General features: G+C 42.7%; 1 protein-coding gene across 3 annotated transcripts in view; it reads right to left on the bottom strand.

Moving 5' to 3' along the window:
- Positions 1-21,968, bottom strand: part of SHISAL1 (shisa like 1) — a 290,293-nt gene that overhangs the window by 168,429 nt on the left and 99,896 nt on the right. For 2 of the 3 annotated variants that reach the window (XM_078849321.1, XM_078849325.1), the window contains one exon: positions 6,919-7,069. The exons of the other annotated variant lie outside the window; for it this stretch is intronic. The gene's annotated coding sequence lies outside the window, so the exon portion shown is untranslated. The remainder of the gene's footprint in view (positions 1-6,918; positions 7,070-21,968) is intronic. 3 annotated transcript variants of the gene reach the window in all.

The following is a 21,968-nucleotide window of genomic DNA, read 5'->3' as shown; positions in this document are numbered from 1 at the left end:
TTATTACTGTTTAGTTTATCAATTTGTTCCAAAACCTCCTCTAATGACACCTCAATCTGGGACAGTTCCTCAGATTTGTCACCTAAAAAGAATGGCTCAGGTTTGGGAATCTCCCTCACATCCTCAACCGTGAAGACAAAGAATTCATTTAGTTTCTCCGCAATGGCCTTATTTTCCAAAGACCATTGAGTGCTCCTTTAAGATCTTGATCGTCCAGTGGCCCCACTGGTTGTTTAGCAGGCTTCCTGCTTCTGATGTTCTTTCTTTCTCTTTCTTTCTTTCTTTCTTTCTTTCTTTCTTTGCTATTACTTTTTGAGTCTTTGGCTAGCTGTTCTTCAAATTCTTTTTTGTCTTCCTAATTATACAGAAACCTAGAGAAAGCTTGTAACTTGTCAAGACTCAATCATTGTGATATGTATGTGTGGGTAATATTTAAGGAATAATGTCTTTATATTGAAAGTCTGCTTTATGGACTTGGATTTTAACTGTGAAGCTGTAACAAGACTTTCTTGAGCGTGTGTGTAAAGAAATCGGTCACCGGGAGGGTAAGATGTCTGAGTGATGATCTACTTAAGCAAGAGGGACTTGACATACACCCCTCCCATGTCAGCTGGAAAGGTAATGCAAGATTCCAGTGTCTCTACTCTTGCCACATCCCAGAACAGTTAATGGAAAATCATCAAGGACAATTGCAAATGATTGTAACCACTTGGAGGTGAAAAGGAGCATTATAGCAGGCAGGAGACCCTTCTGGCTATGAATAAAGAAAAAAGACTGCCTCAGTGTAACAGAGTGTAGGGAAATGCTCTCTGTAGCCATTTGCTGAGGAAATCACTTAAGGAAAGGGGGTGGGCTTTCATGAATATTTGGATCCTAGTTCTTGTGAAAGCAGACAGCTCTGCAACAGACTGAACGGCCGGGGGGGGGGGGGAAGAAAGGGGGCAGCGAGGGAGGGCGGGAGCCTACTTTATTAGATAGGAAAGGTAACTATTCATAAGTGTAGACCTAGGTTCACATTTTATGATTTTGTTGTGTGTTGTAAGCAGTTGTTTCCATCACTTTCTCTCACTTCTAATTAAATCTTTATTCTTTCTTAAATAAACCTGCTTTCATTTTATTAAAGTGCTCACAAGTGCTGCATGGTTTACAGGAGGTGTGGTTTAAGGCAAAACTGATAAACTGGGGTACACTACACCTTTGGGGGCAGAAGATCCGAAATTTCTGAGTCACCAGTGGCAAGGACTGGATATCTCAAGGGAACAATTCAAAGGGCCTCAGACTAGGATGCACCTATTGATAACCTGCCAGGCGAAGTTAGGGCTGACACAGCTTGAGTGTCAGAAAGATTGGTGATGCTAGGGAGCTGATACCCAGCTATCACAAGACTCTCTCTTGCTGTAGGCAGTGGGTAACAAGGTTCCTTATAGTCCTGGAGCCCAGCTGGGGGATTCAGGGGTGATATTGTCAACCCAAAGCAGCTATAAATCTAAGAGCAGTGACCCAGTGTCTCCTGTTCTCTGAACGACCCCTTTTGCAGGGGCACAGGCAGCGTGGAAGAGGAAATGGCCTGACTGAATGCAGAAGACACAAGAGCCAGGGGAATGAAGGTGGGGAGGAGAGGAGGAGCAACTTGAGACAAAGAGCCTGGGGAGGGATGGAGACTGGGACTGGATGCTGTTGGGAGGGGGGAGGAGAAAGAGAGACTGGGAATGGCTTGGCAGGATGAGAGTGGAGAAGGAGCCTGAGATTGGATGAGGAGTGTAGTGAAGGAGACTGGAACTGAGAGCCAGGGAAGTGGAGCCTGGGACTAGGATGAGGAGTCAGGCATGAAGAGGAGACAGGTCTAGGACAGGGACAGGGCAGGAGGAGTCAAATTTAGATCGCAGTAGAAGCCAGACTCTCCTCCAGAGCCTGGAGTGGAAGCTAGGATTCCCAAGTCTCATCACTTCTCTGCTGACAGCAGACATCCATGAAACTGGCATGGTGTACCTCTCATTCCCCTCTAGTGCTGTTACTTAGCAATAGAAGGTTGCCATCCTCTCTATCTGTTACTCCCATAGCTCAAGTGACAGGGGTCTGGGTTATTGATCAAAAGATTCCAACCCTGCTGATGACCATGTGAGCATCAATATGATGCCACGTGATAGAATTCCTGTTTTTTTTCATTTGATTTTTTAAAAAAGGCATTTACATCCAGTAAAACCACATAATAAAGATTACAAAATAAAGCACTCAAAAGTTCAGAAACACCAAAATTAAAATTACCTGACTGCATCCTGCCTTGCAGGAATATGGACTCCATTTTCAAGATAAGTCTTTTCCACCTATGAATGCTATGATCCTGTATTTCTTTAGCTTTGGCTATTCTGTTTATCATGCACCCTTGTATCCTTTTGAATATTTTATTGGGGTTAAATTTATCAAAGTGATTTTGAAGAAAGCATTCACCACGATCCTCAGGCCCTGTCAAAGTTTTCATTCTATGATCTTGTCAAAGAACTCTGAGATGCATACATTCACATTATATTGCAAATACATATATTGAGCCAGATTTTAGTTGGTGTAAACTGGCCTAGCTCCATGGCATTCGAAGGAGCTATGGCAGATTTACACCAGTTAAGGATCTAGATCATACCTTGCGCATGTGTTACAACCTTTTTTTCCCCTTCAAAATATTATTGTTGTTTTTGAGTTTCAGATAAAACAGATATCTACAAATGAAGGCATATAGCCAGAAAGGTCAAAACCACAAGCATACCAATGAGAAGGCATTTGATCAAGTTTAGTGGATGTGAGTAAGTAATACAATAAGCCAATATATTATTAAAAAGTGTTTTTATAACTCATTAAATGTTCACCAGCCTTTAGCATTATGAATACAATTCTTACTTTCTCTTCTTTAATATACTGGTTAGCATGTATGTGTGTCACTGCTCTCTACTGATTAGAATCAGAATGGTATCAACTGTGTGAGTTATAGGCCTTGGTACTAACAGCTAATAAACATTCTTCTCTAACTTCGATATTAGAAGAGTCTGCATATAGAACAAGATGAATCTGAGTTCATCAAGTCTAAGGCCAAAAGGGATCACCTAGATCTTCTAGTCTGACTTGGTGCATAACACAAGCCATAGAACTTCCCCCAAATAATTCCTGTTTGAAATATTAAAGCGTATCTTTTAGAAAAACATCCAATCTTTATTTTAAAATTCCCCGCAATGCAGAACCCGTCAAAATCTTTAGTAAGTTGTGTCAATGGTTAATTACCCTCACGGTTAAAAATGTGCACTTAATTTCCAGTCTGAATTTGTTTAGCTTCAATTTCCAGTGTTAGATCTTGTTATATTTTTTTCTTTGCTACATTGGGAAGAGCCCATTTTCAGATTTCGATTCCCCAGGTAGGTACATATAGACTATGAACAAGTCACCCCATAATCTTCTCTTTATTAAGCTAAATAGACTGAGATCTCTGAGTCTATTGCTATAAAGCAGGTTGGCTAGTTCTTTAATTATTCTCATGGCTCCTCTCTGAACCCTCTCCAATTTATCAACTTCCTTCTTGAACTGCGGACACAGTATTCCAGCAGCAATCCCACCAGTTCCAAGTACATAGGTCATAGCCTCCTTATTCTTAGTTGAGATCTGTTAACAGGTTCCCTTCTCTGCCCTTTGGACCACCACAAACAGGCCGGATGCTTACGAGTTTCTAAGCACCCATGTGTTATTTATTGGGTGACCTCCACCAATTCTCCAGTACAGCTTTGCGCAACAGCATACAGTTGGAAGTAAATTCCCCCCTTAATCCACCCTCCAGGAAGGGAGAGGGTAAGATCTTACCATCCTGTATCCCCCTGATTCCTGCTAGCCTCCCCACTTTTGCACTTCCTTCCTGTTCTTTATCTGTTCCCAGTTGATTGCTTTCATAAGGTCATCAGCATCCTGCCTAATTAAGCCGTTGAACATCTATCCCTGCCCCCAATTAAATCCATTCTAGGGGGGTAATAGCTGGTAACACAGTGACCAGAATGCTGGGTCAGCTCTAGATTCCCAGCACTCTGTCAAACATCCAAGAATCACATTAGCCCTTTTGGCCACAGCATCACACTGGGAGCTCATGTTCAGCTGATTATCCACCATGACTCCTAAGTCTTTTTAAGACTCACTGCTTCCCAGGATAGTCCCCCTTTCTGTAAGTATAGCCTGGATTCTTTGTTCCTAGATGCGTACAGTAAAGTAGAGAATCTGCTTGTGCCCTGCTTACCAAGAGATCCAGATTGCTCTCTATCAGTGACCTATCCTCTTCATTATTTACCACTCCCCTAATCTTTGTGTCATCTGTAAACTTGCTCTGCAATCACTTTATGTTTCCTTCTTGGTCATCAATAAAAATGATTAACAGCGTAGGGCTAAGAACTGATCCCGGATGGATCCCACATTCTCTTGATGATTCCCCAACTACAATTTACATATTTATATCTGTCAGCCAGGCAGTATTTAATTCATTTCATGTTAATTTTGTATTAGTCCAGTTTTTTAATTAAAATGTCGTGCAGCACCAAAGCAAATGCCTTACAGAAGTCTAAGTATATTACATCAACACTGTTACATTTGCCAACCAAATTTATAACCTTGTCCAAAAAAAAAAAAAGATATCAAGCTAATTTGACAGGATCTATTTTCCATAAATCCATGTTGATTGGATTTTATTACCCTCCTGTAATTCTTTTATTGAGTCCCATATCAGCCACTTCATTATTTTACCTAGGAACAATATCAGTTCTATCCCCATACCAGTGAAGTTCTGAGTGGCCATAGTATGCAGCAAAAATACCAATGAGGAACTTATAGGTAGCTACAGGTTTAAACCCCTCATACTTTTGAAGGCTGAAATTTTCAGACATGCCTGGGAGAGACAGTTACCCAAATTCCAGTGAAATCCGTTGGAATTTGGGTACCTAACTCTCTTAGGCCCTTGACAATCCCAGCCAAAATGAATATGACCCTTAAAAAAGTTGTATACATACTGAATTCCTGGCAAGAAAACAAACTCAATTCACTGAAGTACAGACATATGCCACAGAATTAATCTTTGGGATGAGGATTTCCAAGAGGACAAACATTTGGGCCTATAAATAATAAGATTAGTTCTAGGATTGATCAGGACGGACTCCTGGACAGCCTAAACCATAAATTCCTAGAGGGACAAATATTCTATATATGACGGAATTCCTAACTGCCTGGCTATACGGTACATGGCCATTTGTCCTGATGGAATTCAATATTTCTCATTAGTGTGTCCATAAATCATGTACTATACAGCCAGACACATCCGTTAGGAATATAATTACTGATGAGAGGAACCCATACAATTTTTTGCAGGACAAAATTTAGGGGGATACCCTGTTTGGAATAAATTAATAAAATTAATTTCAAAACAAACCCTGGATGACAAATATGTGGGTTAAATCCCATTGCAAGGAAAACACGTAGACCATTCCAGAAAAATTTTCCAGTCAGTCAAATTCATAACAAGACCAAAAATTCACGCTGATGCTTAACATTGCAGTTGTACAATTATGCTGGCCATTAAGCAGATTATGCCAGAAGAGTTCCAGATCAAAATAAATCAATATAATATAGATCTTGTCTGCACACACAAGGTTTCACAATTTTTTTTTACATGGACTTTGGGTACATCTACATTGCAGGTGAGGGGGTGAATGGCAGCTTGTGTAGACATTACCCATGATAGCTGTACTCTAGGTAGCTTGCTAAAAACAGAAGTGGGCATTGGGTGAAACTTCCCCAGGGGGAGGCTAACTCCTTGTCCCACCTCTTCTGCCCACAGCCCCGCCACACTTCACACCTGCTCTTCCCCAGGCCCCACTCCTGCCCACCACTGACTCGCCACTCATCTCTTCACCCCCCACTGTGAGTTTCCCCCCTCTGCTCACCTCCTCCCCCACCCAACTGCCGTTCACTCACCTGCTTCTCACCTCCCCCGCCAGACCTCCCCACCCACCACAACCCTATTATAGCCACCCCTTGCCTATTATACCCACCACCCATGAGCGAGGACACCACACAGTGGGCTTCAGCACCTCTTCGCAAGTGATCACGGACTCAGGGGGGGTCAGACTGGCTTGTACAGCCAGTGCTGAAGCCCATACCTCAGTGTTTTCACTTTTATTTTTAGCGAGCTACCTACAGTACAGCTAGCAGGGCATGTCTACACAAGCTGCAGTGCAGACGAACCCTTAGTTCAACTGAGGCAAATCCCTGCGTCAACATATTTGAATAGGTTTACAGCTGGTTTATACTGAGTTAGCTTAATTTGAAATCTTGATCAATATGTCTCTATTATAAGTCAATTTAAGTACGTAAGTGCAGCTGTTTGTAACAGCTTAACTAAATATATTTAAACACTGATTTTAGTAAAACCGGTGCAACCTGTGTGTGTAGATGATAACTTAAACAGGAAACACATATAGGAGATAGGTGAGAGCTACTTCTTAGAAGGCACAGTTCAGTTTCATGTGACAGATCTGAATTAGTCTTATTGAGCAAATCTTTGAAGGCATGAATGACAGGCGTATTGGAGTCTCTTGTTTATTAACCTAGTAGTGATCATTCATCCTTTAACTGTCTCAATTTATCCAACTGGTTCTTCTTTTTCTCTGTCTTACTGATTTATAGTACACGTGTACTGTATTCACTGGTTCCTACAATGATCCTTTTTCTTACACCCCTATAGAAAAGTAGTATTCCAGTATACCACCTTGTGTGAATCATCATAACCTAGCAGACACTGCAAACCACCAGTTTTTATTGTCAGAATGTTTCCTTTAGAAATCCTAATGCATCAAAGAGGAAAAAAAGGTAATAAAAAGAAGAGAGTTTTGTAGTATGCTTGAATACCTTATCTGCATGTTCAAGTCATGCTCAGGGAGTGAGTTTTGTGGTCCAATTCCCAGCTGAAGATTTAGGCCATGCAATGGGAAACAGGTTGCTGATTCTGATCTGCTTTTAATTCTGCACCCGAGCTGCTAGTCTTCATTTTCTTTCACATCTGAACAGATAGAGAGGAAAATATCAAACAGAAAAGGTGAATCCTACAGCTCTAATACTGGAGAGGGGTGGTTCTAAGTATATACTTCTAGGTATTAGTAATTATATATTTTATAAAATTGTATATTTTATTTTGGTCCAGTGCTTGAGTCCAGATGCAAAAAAAAAAAAAAAAGGCACCAGCACAAAAGATGTTCAAAATACAGAACTTTTATCTGGGTTAAATATTCATTTGTGTGAGTGCATTTCAATGAGTTGCAATAACGAGTCATTGGAATGAATGGGAATCTATGGGAGCTGCTGAGTTTAAGCATTCCTTTCTTAAAGTCTAAGGGTCTGTCTACACTTGCCATTTAAAGCGGAAAAAGTCCCTTTTTTGCGCAAAAAACGTGGGAGCGTCTACACTTGTCAATGACTTTTTTGTGGTGAAACTTCTGAGTTTCACCACAAAAAGAAAACCACCTCCACGAAAGGCGTACAGCTTTTACTGGTGATACTTTTGTGGTGATGTGCAAGTGAAGACATGTTCTTCCTGTTTACACAGCTTTTAGCCTCTGGAGGATATCCCACAGTGCCTAGGTGACCACTCTGGCCAGCAGCTCTGCTGCTCTGACGCTAGGTAAACAGAAATTGACCCCTCCCCCTGTAGAGCCCCTGAAACTCCCCTTCCTGCTCACTTATCATCCAGCCAGGTGACAATGCCTGCTCCATGGAGCAAACAATCCCCTGCTTGGAGCAATGCTGAGCTAAGGGAGCTGATCAGTGTTTGGGGAGAGGAGGCTGGGCAGGGACCTAGGATGCCCTGCGATCATGCCCAACCCCTTCCCACAAGACCTATCATCAAAATGGAGAGAGCTGCACTGTGGGATAGCAGCCCTAGAGCGCTGCTCTCATCAACAATGGAAATGCTGCAAATGTAAACACTCTCTGACACCTGTGAAAGTGAGTACACAAACCAGCGCTTTTCTTTCACTGATTCACTATCACCAGTGAAACTGACCGTGCAAAAACTCTGCAAGTGTAGACATACCCTTAGCTGCTAGACTGTAAGCGCCTTGGGCAGGGACGATGGGTGAAATACTAAATGCTGGCCCCACTGAAGTCAATGGAAGTTTTGCTGTCAATTTCACCTTCTATCGCCTCTATGTTTTCACAGTGCTTGGTATGCCATCAGCAAATCAATCAGTAATCACACATCTATATATAGGGATTATTCACTTGCTGAGAGCAGGGGTAGAGGATGAGGTAATCTATTTATTTATTTCCCATTTTAAAAGAAATGCTATGTCATCACTATAACATGACCAACGAAGGAAACACCATCAGCTTGCAAATGCATTTATATTAAGTGTCCTTTGTTAGAAATATTTAGTGCTTATAAATACCCTAACTATATTGATGGTGCACCACACCATCCAATTTGCATAATTAGAAATGGAGCAGGAGATTGTGTCTAGGGAGCTTCGGATGTATATTCTTCTAGAAAATTTTCCATGGGGTTCCTTCCCTTGGGATTTCTTTAACATCAAATTACCTGACACTTTGCACAATCTAGTGTATTTCACAGGCAAAACATTTGCTTTTCAGAAATATTTTTATGAGCCCACAGATAAATCATCCCTGGGAAGAATGATTAAATAATCTCCAGAAAATGGGTTGCTCTCCATTCAAGACACAGAAACCTTCCCTATCCCCCAACCACACCTCCCTTCAAATTACAGCGGAATTTTAACAAGATACTCTCAGGAGTCCCTTCCAGCATATCACTGCAAAAGGCATCTCATTACCAATCCCCTGTGCTAACCAGTTCTACGCCAAAAGGGAGATGTTCTAATAAAAGGTGATTAAAATGGTGCTTAGCTGCAAGCCAAGGCACAGTGCTCTACTGCTGCATGTTAATGGATCCACACGGGGTGACCTAAAGGCACTAGTCAAGGACTTATATTTCGACCGGATGGGAACAATTTAATTAGTGTACATGTGTTACAAACACTGTAATTTTCACATGCACAACAACCGAGCATATTGAGTTTGTCTTTAAAACTAAATAATGAGATAAAGGCCGGTCTCCGGTGGAAAAAAATTAGTACAGTCACTTTCAAAACACTCAGAGAAAGTGACACAGACAGGATAGCAGTACCAAAAAGAAGAGAGGGGAGGATGGGGAATTTATATGAACATTCTACAAGGACTAGCAGCAGAAATAGAAGAGAAAATGATTAGGAGAGACAGAAATCCTAACCCCATTGAAAGTCAATGGCAAAAGTCCAATCGATTTTGATGGGGCCAGAATTTCACGTAGAGACGTTAGCAGCAATCCAATGCCTTGTCACCATACGCTGTACCAGGCAGTTTTGTTCTCTACCTTAATCATCATAAAAATATGCTTAATCCTGGAATTCTATTTCTCTTGTCCTTCCCACCTTCTGGCATATTGAAGGGACTTTGCTGAAAGGGTTACCCTGCACACTGAAGTTCTACTCAGTAGCTGTAACATACATGTACTATCGGATACTAACTGGAGATGAGTGAACATCTACAGATATACAACCAAATTTTCAGAAGTGTTCTAAGGCCCCAGTCTAACAGAGTAATTTTAAGATCACATTAAACCCAATGGAGCTACCCAAGTGCTTAAAGTTAAGCACTTAATTAAATACTTTGCTGGGTTGAAGCCTAAATTTGGAGGCCCAAATTGACACCCTTGGGTCTGATTTCCAGAGATTCTGAGCACCCGCTTCTCCAAAAGGCATGTCTGCTTATCCCAGGCAGACCCAGGATGTGCAGAGTTGTATGAAAATGTGTGAAATGTGTAAAAACGAAACAAATATGGTATCAAAATATTTTGAACTTAGACATAGGTTCAGGTTTTATTTGAGGGTACTTAGTCTTCAAAATATGGCTGAATATACATATAATATAGCAAAATAAACCTAATGGGACATTCAATATCTCTGCTTTTAAATGCGGAGGCCAATGGTCTTAGGGCTAACTGTGGTTAATGACTTCTACAAACTCAAACTGTTATAACAACTGGACTTATCTAATCAGAGAGCATGAGCAATATGGCATATTTATGGAAGTTAACCAGAAAAGACTAAGCAAGAAAAGGAGGGGACTATTTCACAGGTTTAAATTTGAACCTGATTCTGCAGTCTAAGGAGCATGTACCTCTCACTGAAATAAGTGGGAGTGTTGCATGCAGCAAGACTGCAGGAATGGGTTTTGTGATGCTCATTGAAGCTTTTTCAGAGAATATAAGAATTAGTCACTAAGGGCATGGCGACACTTGCAGAGGTAGAGCGCTGTGAGTTAAATCCGCCTTCGGAGAGCGCAGTAGGGAAATCGCGGCAGTCTGTCCACACTGTCAGCTGCAAGCGCACTAGCGTGGCCACATTTGCGGCACTTGCACTGGCATTGGGAGCAGTGCATTATGGGCAGCTGTCCCACAGAGCACCTCTTCCCATTCTGGCGCTGTGGGCTTGTGGGAAGAGGGCAGGGGGTGCGGGGCATTCTGGGTCCTGTCCCAATGCCCCATGATGCAGCACTTCGCATCCCAGCAATCTCTGTGCTTCCATCCACAATTGGCGCCATCTTTCAATGTTTTTTGTATTGCGTGCTCGGTCTTCCCTTTCGGTCTGCGGGAATGGAGTCCGAACTGCTGAGGAGTATGCTGACTAGTCTTGTGAGCACGTCTCGTTTGGCAGTCGAGTTATTCCTTATGATCCAAAGTGACAGTGAGGGCTCCGACGATCATATTGACACGAGTAACGCATATGACACGAGTTTGCTTGTGGCATTCACGGACATGCTCACCGCCGTGGAACGCTGCTTTTGGGCTCAGGAAACAAGCACTGAGTGGTGGGATCACATCGTCATGCAAGTCTGGGATGAGGAGCAGTGGCTGCAGAACTTTTGGGTGAGAAAAGCCACTTTCATGGGACTGTGTGAAGAGCTCGCCCCCACCCTGAGGCACAAGGACATGAGATTGAGAGCTGCCCTGATGGTGGAGAAGCGGGTGGCTGTTGCAATCTGGACGCTGGCAACTCCAGACAGCTACTGATCAGTCACTAGCCAGTTTGGAGTGGGAAAGTCAACCATTGGAATCGTGTTGATAAAAGTTTGTAGGGCCATTAATTGCATCCTTCTCAGAAGAACCATGACTCTGGGTAATGTGCATGACATCATGGATAGCTTTGCACAAATGGGTTTCCCTAACTGCGGAGGGGCGATAGATAGCACACACATTCCAATTCTGGCACCAGCCCACCTAGCCTCCGAGTATGTTCATCAGAAGGGGTATTTCTCTATGGTTCTCCAGGCACTTGTGGATCACCGTGGGCATTTCATTGACATTAACGCAGGCTGGCCCAGAAAGGTGCATGACGCACTCATCTTTCGGAACACTGGCCTGTTCACGAAGCTGCAAGCCGGGACTTTTTCCCCAGACCAGAAGATCACCGTAGGGGAAGTCGAAATGCCCATTGTGATCCTTGGAGACCCTGCTTACCCGTTAATGCCGTGGCTCCTGAAACCCTACACAGGGAGCCTTGACAGCAGCAAGGAGCAGTTCAACAACAGGCTGAGTTGGTGCAGAATGACTGTGGAGTGTGCTTTTGGCTGTTTAAAGGGCTGCTGGCACTCTCTGTATGTGAAGCTGGACCTGGCCGATGACAGCATCCCTGCGGTTAAATCCGCGTGCTGTACCCTCCATAACATTTGTGAAGGGAAGGGTGAATGATTCTCTCAGGCATGGAACTCGGCGGTTCAACACCTGGAGGGTGAATTTGAACAGACAGAGAACAGGGCTATTAGAGGGGCCCAGCACGGGGCTGCAAGAATTAGGGATGCCTTGAGGGAGCATACTGGTGGCTTTCAGCCTCAAATATGTCTGGTGCCCTGCACAGGAGTGAAGTGCAGTGGTTCCAGTGTTAGTAGGAATCTGTCTGCGCTACACTGACTTGCAGTGCCTGTTGCTTTCCTGGCTAAGGTATCTTTTACTTTATGCAATAATAAAGAATGTTTTCAAAGCCAAAAACTTCATTTATTGAAAAGAAACACAACTGTTTGGGAAACAGAAAGGGCAAGGGGGTGGGGAGGGGAACGGTACAATCACAGATTTGCGTATGTCCTGTTATCATACTCAGCCTTCCCATCTGGAGCGCTGTGCAATGAGAGCTGAACTTCAGGATGGCTATACTGCATGGTGATGGGGGTTGTGTGCAGTGGGTAAGGGTTGTAGTTTTCAGGGCTGGGTGGTGAAGCTACAGGTGTTGGAGGCAGCTGGTGGCAGTAAGAATCCAGATGTTCGGGAAAGTGGGTTGGAGGTGACATGGGGGCACAAGGGAAAGAGTTTTGGGACAAGGACTGGGGGGGCGGGGCGCGTGGCGCTGCCTGCATGGCTACGAGTGCCTGGATCGAGTCTGCTTGGTGTTCCATTATGCTTAGCAGCTGATCCATGCTTTGCTACTGGAGCACCGCGCTTTTGTGCCGGTGCTCCTCATTCTGCTGGCGGATCCTCCTTTCACTGTCCCGCCACTCCTGCGCTTTTTGATTTTCATTACTTGAATGCTGCATTACTTCATGCAACATGTCTTCCTTGCTTCCACGCGGCCTCTTTCTGATTCTTTGGAGTCTTTCAGCTGGTGATAACATGGATGGCGGAGATCTCAAGGTTGCATCTGTAAAGGCAAAATGCAACACTTAACAGAGGCAGCATTGTTCACACCAGTCAGAGCAATGATTCCCCCTAACTTAAGGGCAAGCACAGTCTACACAATAGCATAATTTGACCATCCCATAGCGAGCGCACATAACCCACAGGAGCCCCAAAATGGTGAGTAAGCACAGGGTCAAGCATGACTGTTTCATGGCTGTACTGTCCTCTGGGTTTCTGCACCTTGGGGAGAGCCAACAGCAGCAGGGGGCCCCTATACTGAACACTGTCCCCACATTTTCCATAGGAGTTCATCCTGGAAGATATCTCACTGCTGAGGGTGACCTGGGAAGCAAGGGAGGGTCTTCTACTGCTATGTGGCTTCTGCCCTGGCCTATATGCAGCTTGCCTGTGTGCAGCAACGTGGGCTCCACCGCCCACGGCACAGTGGCATGGACAAGTTAGCCTTACTGGGACAAGGACCACAGTGGCTCTCCCGAGAAATCTGTGCAAGCACATTGCCCAAGTTCTGGGTGAGACCTTTGAAGAGATCACTGAGGCCGATTACCACGATGTGAGAGCACATCAACACCCTATTCCGCATCTAGGCACGAATGCAGCCCTAACCCTCCTCACCCCAAGAGCAAGCACCAAATAACTTCCTTCCCAAAATAAAAGCCGCTTACCCGGAACCTCCTCTGGTGTTTGTCCTTCCCCAAGCACCGGCTGCCACGACTGGCTACCTTCCTCCTGGCTTGAGAGCAGCTCCTGGCTGCATTCATCTAGGGATTCCGGGGTGTCTTCCTCCACCTCAGCACCCTCGCTCCTGCTTTGCTGCTGTTCCTCTTCCTGCCTTTGCCTTGTTGAACTGGGCTCTGAAGTGTCCCTGGTGGTATTCGGAGTGGAGTTGGGGTCACCCCCAAGTATCACGTCCAGCTCTCTGTAGAAACGGCAGGTCACAGGGGCAGCACTGAAGCAGTGGTTTGCCTCACAGGCTTTACAGTAGGCATTCCGCAGCTCCTTCACTTTAATCCTGCACTGCAGTGCGTCCTGGTCATGGCCCCTTTCCATCATGTCCCTTGATATCTGCCCAAAGGTATGGAGCGCAGCTGGGACTGGACAGCTTCCTCCCCACAAACACTGATGAGGTCCAGCACCTCACCACTGCTCTATACTGGGGATCGCCTGGCGCGTGGAGGCATGGGCACCTGGAAAGATTTGCTGAGAGCACTCCATGCCTGGCTGAGCAAACAGGAAGGGGATTTTCAAAATTCCCAGAGAATTTAAAGGGTGGATCTGACGGTTGGTCACCTGAGGGCAGGGCAGTAGAGTTCAAAGTGATGACCAGAGTGGCTAGAACAGGCATTGTGGGACACTTTTGGAGGCCGATCAGAGAATACTAACAGATCAGGGCGTCCACACTGGTGCTGGGGCACTCCAGCGGGGGGGCACCAAATGTTATTCCACTCGCCAAGGTGGAGTACCAGGAGCGCTCTAGCCGCTGAGTCAGAGCACTCTACGTGCCTTGCCAGTGTGGACGGATAGTGAGCTAGTGCGCCCGGGGCTCCTTTAATGTGCTCTAACTCGCAAGTGTAACCAAGTCCTAAAGGTGAAATCCTTGCCCCACTGAAGTCAAGAGGTTTAGGATTTTATTCTACATTTCTTTTCTGCTACACGAAAGGCAAGACCTTCAGCAGGGCTGGTCCTAGACCAAATGGTGCCCCAGGCAAAGAGTGTCGTGAGCGCCCTCCCCTCTCCATTTGTTAAACCTTTGAATACTTTATTTTTTATTGCATTTGTAGCCCATATCACAACTTTGATGCACTATTTGCATGCATGATTTATCCCTGTCAGATAAGACAATAAATTTGCACACTAGGATCTGTAAATCTGTATTTATTCATGCCATATATAAGCAAATAAAAACGGTTTCCTTTAGACTTATAGAAACTTTTTAATTTTAAGAATAACTGAAATGTCACTAACAACAAAAACAGCACCCCAAGCCTGGCACCCCAGAGTCACCTGCCCCTAAACCCAGCCCTGACCTTCAGATGGTATAAGATGGTATAACGCCTGACTACAGCAAAGAGTCTGGCCCAGATTTTGTAATCTTGAACCTAATTCAACAGACATTAAGTGAAAGTATACAACCTCATTTTAATGAAATCATTACTACATGATTAACTACATTATTTGATTGAGAGAGTCAGGTAAGCATCCAAATTATACCTATGTGAATCAGGGTATTCTATATAACTAAATTCTAAAATACTATGCAATTCATTAGAACTAGTAAATTATTTAAAAATTTTGGGCCTGATCTTGCAAACCTTACTCATAAGACTAAATTACTGGACTGCTTATCTTCCCCATTCCTCCACCCCCTTCAGTTCCAGAAAGTACACTGTGTGTAACAGTAATGTGCATTTATTATAATTAACCCTTTAAGATAATAAAAACTAATCAATTCATCAAGAGTTATGGATCCAAAAAATCGGAAAAAAGAACTAATTTTGATTGACTCTTGCTAGTTAGTGTCTGTTATATTTGGAATAATTGTTATTAAGGGACTGGACCATAATTAGAAAAACAATAACTTTTATTAGGAGGGATTAATTAAAACTACAGGAGCAGAAGAAACCAGTTCAGATAAGTTTTCACAGAACTCCACCCACACAGTTCTCTAGAAAGAATATTAATTTATATACATTACATCAGCAGAATAAATCACCATTGGTTGATCATTGATCCTGAGGGCAGAACATTGTTGCTTAGCAACTTCTCAGAGCTGACTTTTACAATTAACCCTTTTGGGAATATCACATACTGCAACATCTGATTTAAAAAATAAAAAAAAGATAGGCCACAAAAACAAAAAGTACACAACCCTTCCCCTCACCTCAGAAAATAGGAGGATACAATTAAATTCCTAGCTATCATCCACACAGAGAGAAATTAACTGGAGTAGCAATTCTGCGATAGCTCCCCATGTGGATGTTCGATTTTGTCTGATTTACCTTAATCCGTTTTGGAAGTAGATTAAGCCAAACTGAAAAAAATTCTCTCTGATTCCAGAATAAGAGTGTCCACATGGGGATCTATTCCAAAATAGTTATTGTGCTTTAAAGTCATGCCCTCCCTTAATCCAAATTAATTTTCAAATGAAGACAAGCCCCTAGTTCATCTGGGTTCCTGTGCAGTAAACCTGCCCAAGACAGCATGAGTGATCTTTCTCAAGCACTTTAAATTGGGCTAATTTCTGCAGTACTTGGGGGTGTGGGTGTACAAGGATTGTGGGGTCAGGGTGAAAATGGGTTAAAGTTCACAGAGAAAGGCTATATTGTGAATGTAGAACCCACTCTTACAGGTGGTATGAAGCTGAATGGCCACAAAAGCAGCCCAGAGAGTTACAGTCCCTTCCCTGGTTCCTGTCCTCTTGCTTCACAAGGGAAGTAATCTGCTTCTGGGCTATACCAGCAGCAGATTAATTCTTCTCTTCTATGCCAGCTCAGCTCTGCTGGGGCCAAGGCCAAGGCCAATGCTCCACCTATTTGTGCACCTTCCCATTTGTCTGTGACTCACAATGTGGGTAGTCCTTCCAGGGGAACAAAGGGTGCAAGGCAACCCTTTACTCCCCTAAGTGATGTTTTAAGGCAGGTCACAATCCTGCCCTAATTTTGAGTTATGTCCAATTTTCCAATCCCTAAATTCTCATATAAAAATACAGGTTCAAGCTGTTCTTCTCCTTGAGCAGCACCTGCAGATTTTGACCGAAAGGTTCTTTCCGCATAAAGTGTGTAGGTGGGAGCAATCTTGGAAATGTTTGGATACATTTGGAGTTCTGATTCACTTCTCTTAAAGTTTTGCATTAACATGAACTGAATTATTCATCATTTTCCACCCTTCCCCCTTTCAAATAAAAAAAAAAAGTGAGAGCAAAAACCAGACAGCTGCTCTTTTATAATAAAAAGAAATAACTTCCTCTTAGTGTATTTGCAATATTGCCAATTAAGAACTATAGAAAACAAATGTTCACATAAAATAAAGTAAAACTTACATATTGAGATGTTAGTATGCTGTACTCTGCATATGGATTCTGAAACAAAACGGGAATGACATCTCTAAAGAACAGCTTGCTTGTTTTTTGAGCAATCAAGAAAAACTACACTGTTCTTTGCCATTCAAAATTCAGTGAGACACAAGGTCGGTGAGGTAATATCTTTATTAGACCAACTTTTGTTGATGGAAGGGACAAGCTTTCAGACTTAAACAGAGCTCTTCTTCTAAGATTTGTTGATAAAGATAATTGTTTTGGTGTAATATATGTAGACTTCTGTAAGACATTTAATTATAGCATCCTGCAGCAGCAAGTCAAAGAGCTAGAATGACATTAAACTAACATGGGACACATTAAATGGATCCAAAACTGGCTAACTGATAGGTCTCAAAAAGTAACTGTCAAGGGAATTGTCATTGAGTTGTTCTGTTTTTTGTGGGGTCCCACAGGGATCGGTTCTTGACCCTTTATCATCTTTATCAATTTATCATCTTTATCAATGACCTGTAAGAAAACATTAAATCACAACTGATAAAGTTTGCAGATGACACAAAAACTGACCGAGTAGTAAATAACAAAGAGGACAGGTCACTGATTAAGAGGGATCTAAATCACTTGGTAAACTGGGCACCAGCAAACAATATGCATTTTTATATGGCTCAGTGTAAATGTAGACCTCTGGAAACAAAGAATCCAGGCCATACTATTAAGATGGAGGACTCTAGAGTCAAGCAGTGACTCTGAAAATGATTTGGGGGTTGAGATGGATAATCAGCTGAACATGAGATCAGTGTGATACTCTGGCCAAATAAGCTCATGTGATCCTGGGATGCATAAAAAGGTAATTTTTATTTAATTTAATTTTAATTTAAAACAAAATGATCACAATTATGGCATTGAGGCTATTAACGCTATACTAACCTTGTCTTTTAATTAACATAAAGTCGTCCTGTGGTTACATTTCAGTCTTAAAATATGTAGAATATAGTTAAGTTACTTCAAAATAGCTTACTTCTTACCTCAGAACAGCTGTTATATTAGTTTCTTTCTGGGAGGGAGTTGGAGGCAGGAAGGGGCTCCAGGCTGGGGCAGAGTGTAGGGGTGCAGGAGAGGGTGAGGGGTGTGGGCTCTGGGAGGGAGTTTGGTGCAGGACGGGGTTCTGGCCTGGGGCAGGGGGTGGCCACGCAGGAGGAGGTGGCCAATGGGAACTGCGGGGACAGTTCCGGAGGCGGGGACAGTGCACAGAGCTGCCTCCCACCAGGGGCCGCAGAGATGTGCCAGCAGTTGGCCGCTTCTGGGAGCGGCTTGGGCCCCTGGCATGCAGGCAGCCTGCCTGAGCCCTGCTGCGCCGCCAGCTGGGAGCCGCCTGTGGTAAGCACCTCCCGGCTGGAGCCTACACCTCGCACCCCTTCCTGCACCTCAATCCCCTGCCCCAGGTCAGAATCTCTGTCATATCCTGGGACCAACATGACAACAACAAAATTGAAACATTCTATAAGGCTTGAGCACATAAAGGCTGGGTATTCAAGTTTGATCAATACATTCTATGTTGCATTTGCGGAAAAGCTATTAGTGTCAATACAACATTCCCTACAGCTGCTCTTAGGGAAGGAGGGTGGGACAAATTCACTCATGGTGTAACTCCTTTGGCTTCACGAATTTGGTTCATTGTGCTTGTTTGATTATGATAACTCTGCAAATGTCCTAGTGGATAAAATTACCATAAATATAATGAAAAATAATTTTGAAAATACTTTCCATAAAGGAATGATAGAAATGGAAGGATTTCAATATACTTGACAAACATCAACTTACAACACTCCTGTAACTTGGCTCCCAGGGGAAACAAACTATGTAATGTAAGAATGCCATAGGAATAGTGTGCATTTATATATTGGATTTATATTTCATTTAGTACATGAATTTACATGACAGTGGCTGCTTTCATATACTACAGTAGTTCACACAAAATATGTTAAATATATAAAAATAGAGCAAATCTGAATGTTCTCAGAGATCATTATACAAACACCCCCTGCCACATGTTAGCTTGTTAAGGTTACATAGTGATCATTGCACAATGATGGAAGTGCAGCAGCTGTTTAACAACACACTGCAACACTACCCAACAATTTAGGGCATCAACTGAATAAGATATCCATTCGAAACTGTCTGAAGAATGTAAGTGAGAGGAATTCCACATTGGGATGTAGCCAGAACATTAGGAATACTGCTCCCTACTCTTATAAAAAAAGATATGGGCTCTAAAATGACTCCGACAGTCTTGGTTTTACATGTTAGCAGAAAAAAAGGAAATTCACAATATAGATCAACAGCACGTAATGAGTAGGATATAGACTGAAGTGTGATGCCAGCCTTGCTTTGACCCCTAATGATGCTAAGGGGAACATCTCCAACAATCTTAAATTCCTCACTTATGTACTTTATGTCTCCTCAGTAAATCTATTTGGGTTTTTCAGGCACCTTCCATGGTGAGATTTTATTATCAATCAAAAATAAATTGACCAGGAATGTGCAATTTCTATGTGTGGGAGTTAGAGTTATTTCTATCTTCCATTGCCCCTCAGTGCGAAAATGAGTGGGTGGAAGATGTGGGAATCTCAGGCAGTACAGTGTGCTACATTATGTATTCAGAATACTTGCTTTTAGTTTCTAGTCAGTGTAGTGAAGACAGGAATCCCCAAAAGGTTTTGGGTGACAAATGCTAGCCTCAAACTATGTTGAAAGAAATGAATCTATGTGTAATTTTTCAACTATTATTAGTTTTGCTGTCTTCCATGAACCGAAAAAGAAAACAATGTTTGTATTAATGATTCCTGGATTCTGCACTCCTCAATGTACATGTACTAATAATTTAAGATTTGAATATGCCTACAACAAATACCATCAGGTTTTTGCAACAGTGACCATTAAAATTGTGGAAGATGTTGTCAGATTTAAAGTAGGTTCCTAGGTGTGAGGAATCTGCTGAATCCCAGTCTTTGAATAGGATGTACTGTGTTCTGAATGATCTGGAGAGAAGCATAATTGATGAAGTATGGGAGCCATAAGCCCTGTACTGCTTAGAGATCTCCTTTAACTCAAGTGACAGATCCTCCTTTAACTCAAGTGACAGGGACCTCTGCTTTCATAAGGAGGAGGACCCAAGTTCAGTACCTGCTGTCACTATGATTTTATTGACAAGTGGGACATTGCTACATGTCCACAAATTCATTATATCAAAGCTCATGAGGCATGTTGAGATATGCCTTGGGCCACCCTGGCCTTGATTCTTGATAGAATGCTGAAGGAATTACAAGAACAGAACAAAGGCAGTATATGGCTGTACAGTACATCTATTTCCTGAAAATTTGACAGCTCTTTCCCTGTAAGGAAGGTTTGGTATTTGTGAAGTATGACTTTTCAAGAAACATTTGTGTAGTAAGGCACAAAAATTTGAAGTGTGTATTTGCTACTGAACTTTCTTCAAGTTAACTGGAGTGATGGATAGCTAACGGGAATCTATTCATATGATGGAAGCTACCTTATTGTTTGCCAGCACAGGAAGCATGTGTTGTATCTTTAAGCATCACTTGTAGTTTTCTACTGCACAGTGGCCTGCAATCTCATCCAATTGATTTTAATCAAAAATACTCAAAACTTCTCTAAAGGAGTTCTCTTCACCCAGGCTAATCAGATTAGGCAGCGTGTAATTAACGATCAACTCCCACTAAACCAGAGGATTGAAAGGCATCTCTCAAGCATTAAGACTTTGGAGCCGAGGAATTATTTGTTTACATTTTTAGTGAGTTGGAGGCAAACAGAAGTAGATTCAGGGAGATGTAATATCCTATTGAGTAGAAAAATGAAAACCAAAACATATACTGTTAAAATTCAAACTAAGGGGGCTGGACTGCTTATGGAAGTGGCTCGTGGACTGAGAGTCTTTCATCTCTAGGCTGCTTAAACTAATTGGCTTTCTTTTCCCTCATTCTGAGCAGAGACACCAAGGATTTAATTTTCCATGGAGACCAAAGTACCCCTCCCACTAGAGATGGTCCTTTGAGGTCAGATTTGAAGTATGTTTGCAGGGCAGCATGGGAGAAGCTCATACTGCTAGCACCTGTGCTTTATGTAACTATTTTGTGAATGTGAGGCTTCAATCTGCAGGGCTGTCAATTTGTCACCTTTCTTAAGCAATAATGTCCTGACCTAGTGTCCACTGAAGTCAATGAGTCTCTTTCCATTGATATCAATGGCTGTTAGGACAGGCCCAGTCCATGTAAATTAAAGAAGCCAGGAATGAGTAGAATCCAGAAAATGTACAGATTAGGCTTGCCCCTCTGTCCTCCACTTGCTCTATGTTATTCATCACATGAGCTGCAATACTGAAGCACAAGAGGACAAGTAAAAAATGGACTGAGAGCCTTAATGCATTTCTTTGCTCTTAGCAGTTTGTGCTTTAGTGCAGTGTTTAAAATTAATTTATTTTTAAATCAGTAACAGAAAAATCAAATGATGTATTATTAATAATATCATACAGTGATATAGTACCTTTCAACCCAAAGGATCCCAAAACACCTTCCAACGTAAATCTCAGATCCCCCTATTCATTGCATGCAGGGGAATTTAGGTTGTTGTAAGCTCCATGCTTAGTGCTGTAGATTCCTGCATTTCAGCTACAGGAGATGGGGACAGACAGAGGTTCTACCACCAAAATAACCCTTTCAAGGTTGAAGAGCAGAGGCCTTACCAAATGGCTCAACAAGAAGCTGGAGCTTGCTTAGAAGATAGCAAAGGCGGACCCAGAAATGGTTCCTGAAGGACATATGCATTTTGAGTGGGTGTGGTAAGTGGAGTCTATACAGGGAAATTTACCAGCATTACTATACTGCTATATTTAGGGTCACTGTGGACATTCTTACAGTGGCCTTTTTTTTGTGGGGGGGGTTAGATTATACTGATAGTAATGCTGGTAAATTTCCCTGTGTAGACAAGACCTAGGATCCAAAGACAAATCACAGACTTCTTTAAAGCTGATGCGTGTGCCCAACAGTTTCCTTTGGGCTCAACAGAAGAAAAAACAAATCAAGCCCCTTTATGTAGTAAACATAGCTGAAGAAAATGGTAAGGACTTCCCAGGTCACGTGAGCAGAGGGGTTTCCCATGTTGCAAATGCAGGGA

The sequence above is a fragment of the Lepidochelys kempii genome, chromosome 1, assembly GCF_965140285.1.
Source record: "Lepidochelys kempii isolate rLepKem1 chromosome 1, rLepKem1.hap1, whole genome shotgun sequence".
Lineage (NCBI taxonomy): Eukaryota > Metazoa > Chordata > Testudines > Cheloniidae > Lepidochelys > Lepidochelys kempii.
The sequence above is the reverse complement of the archived record's forward strand: the minus strand, read 5'-3'. Positions and strand labels throughout refer to the sequence as shown.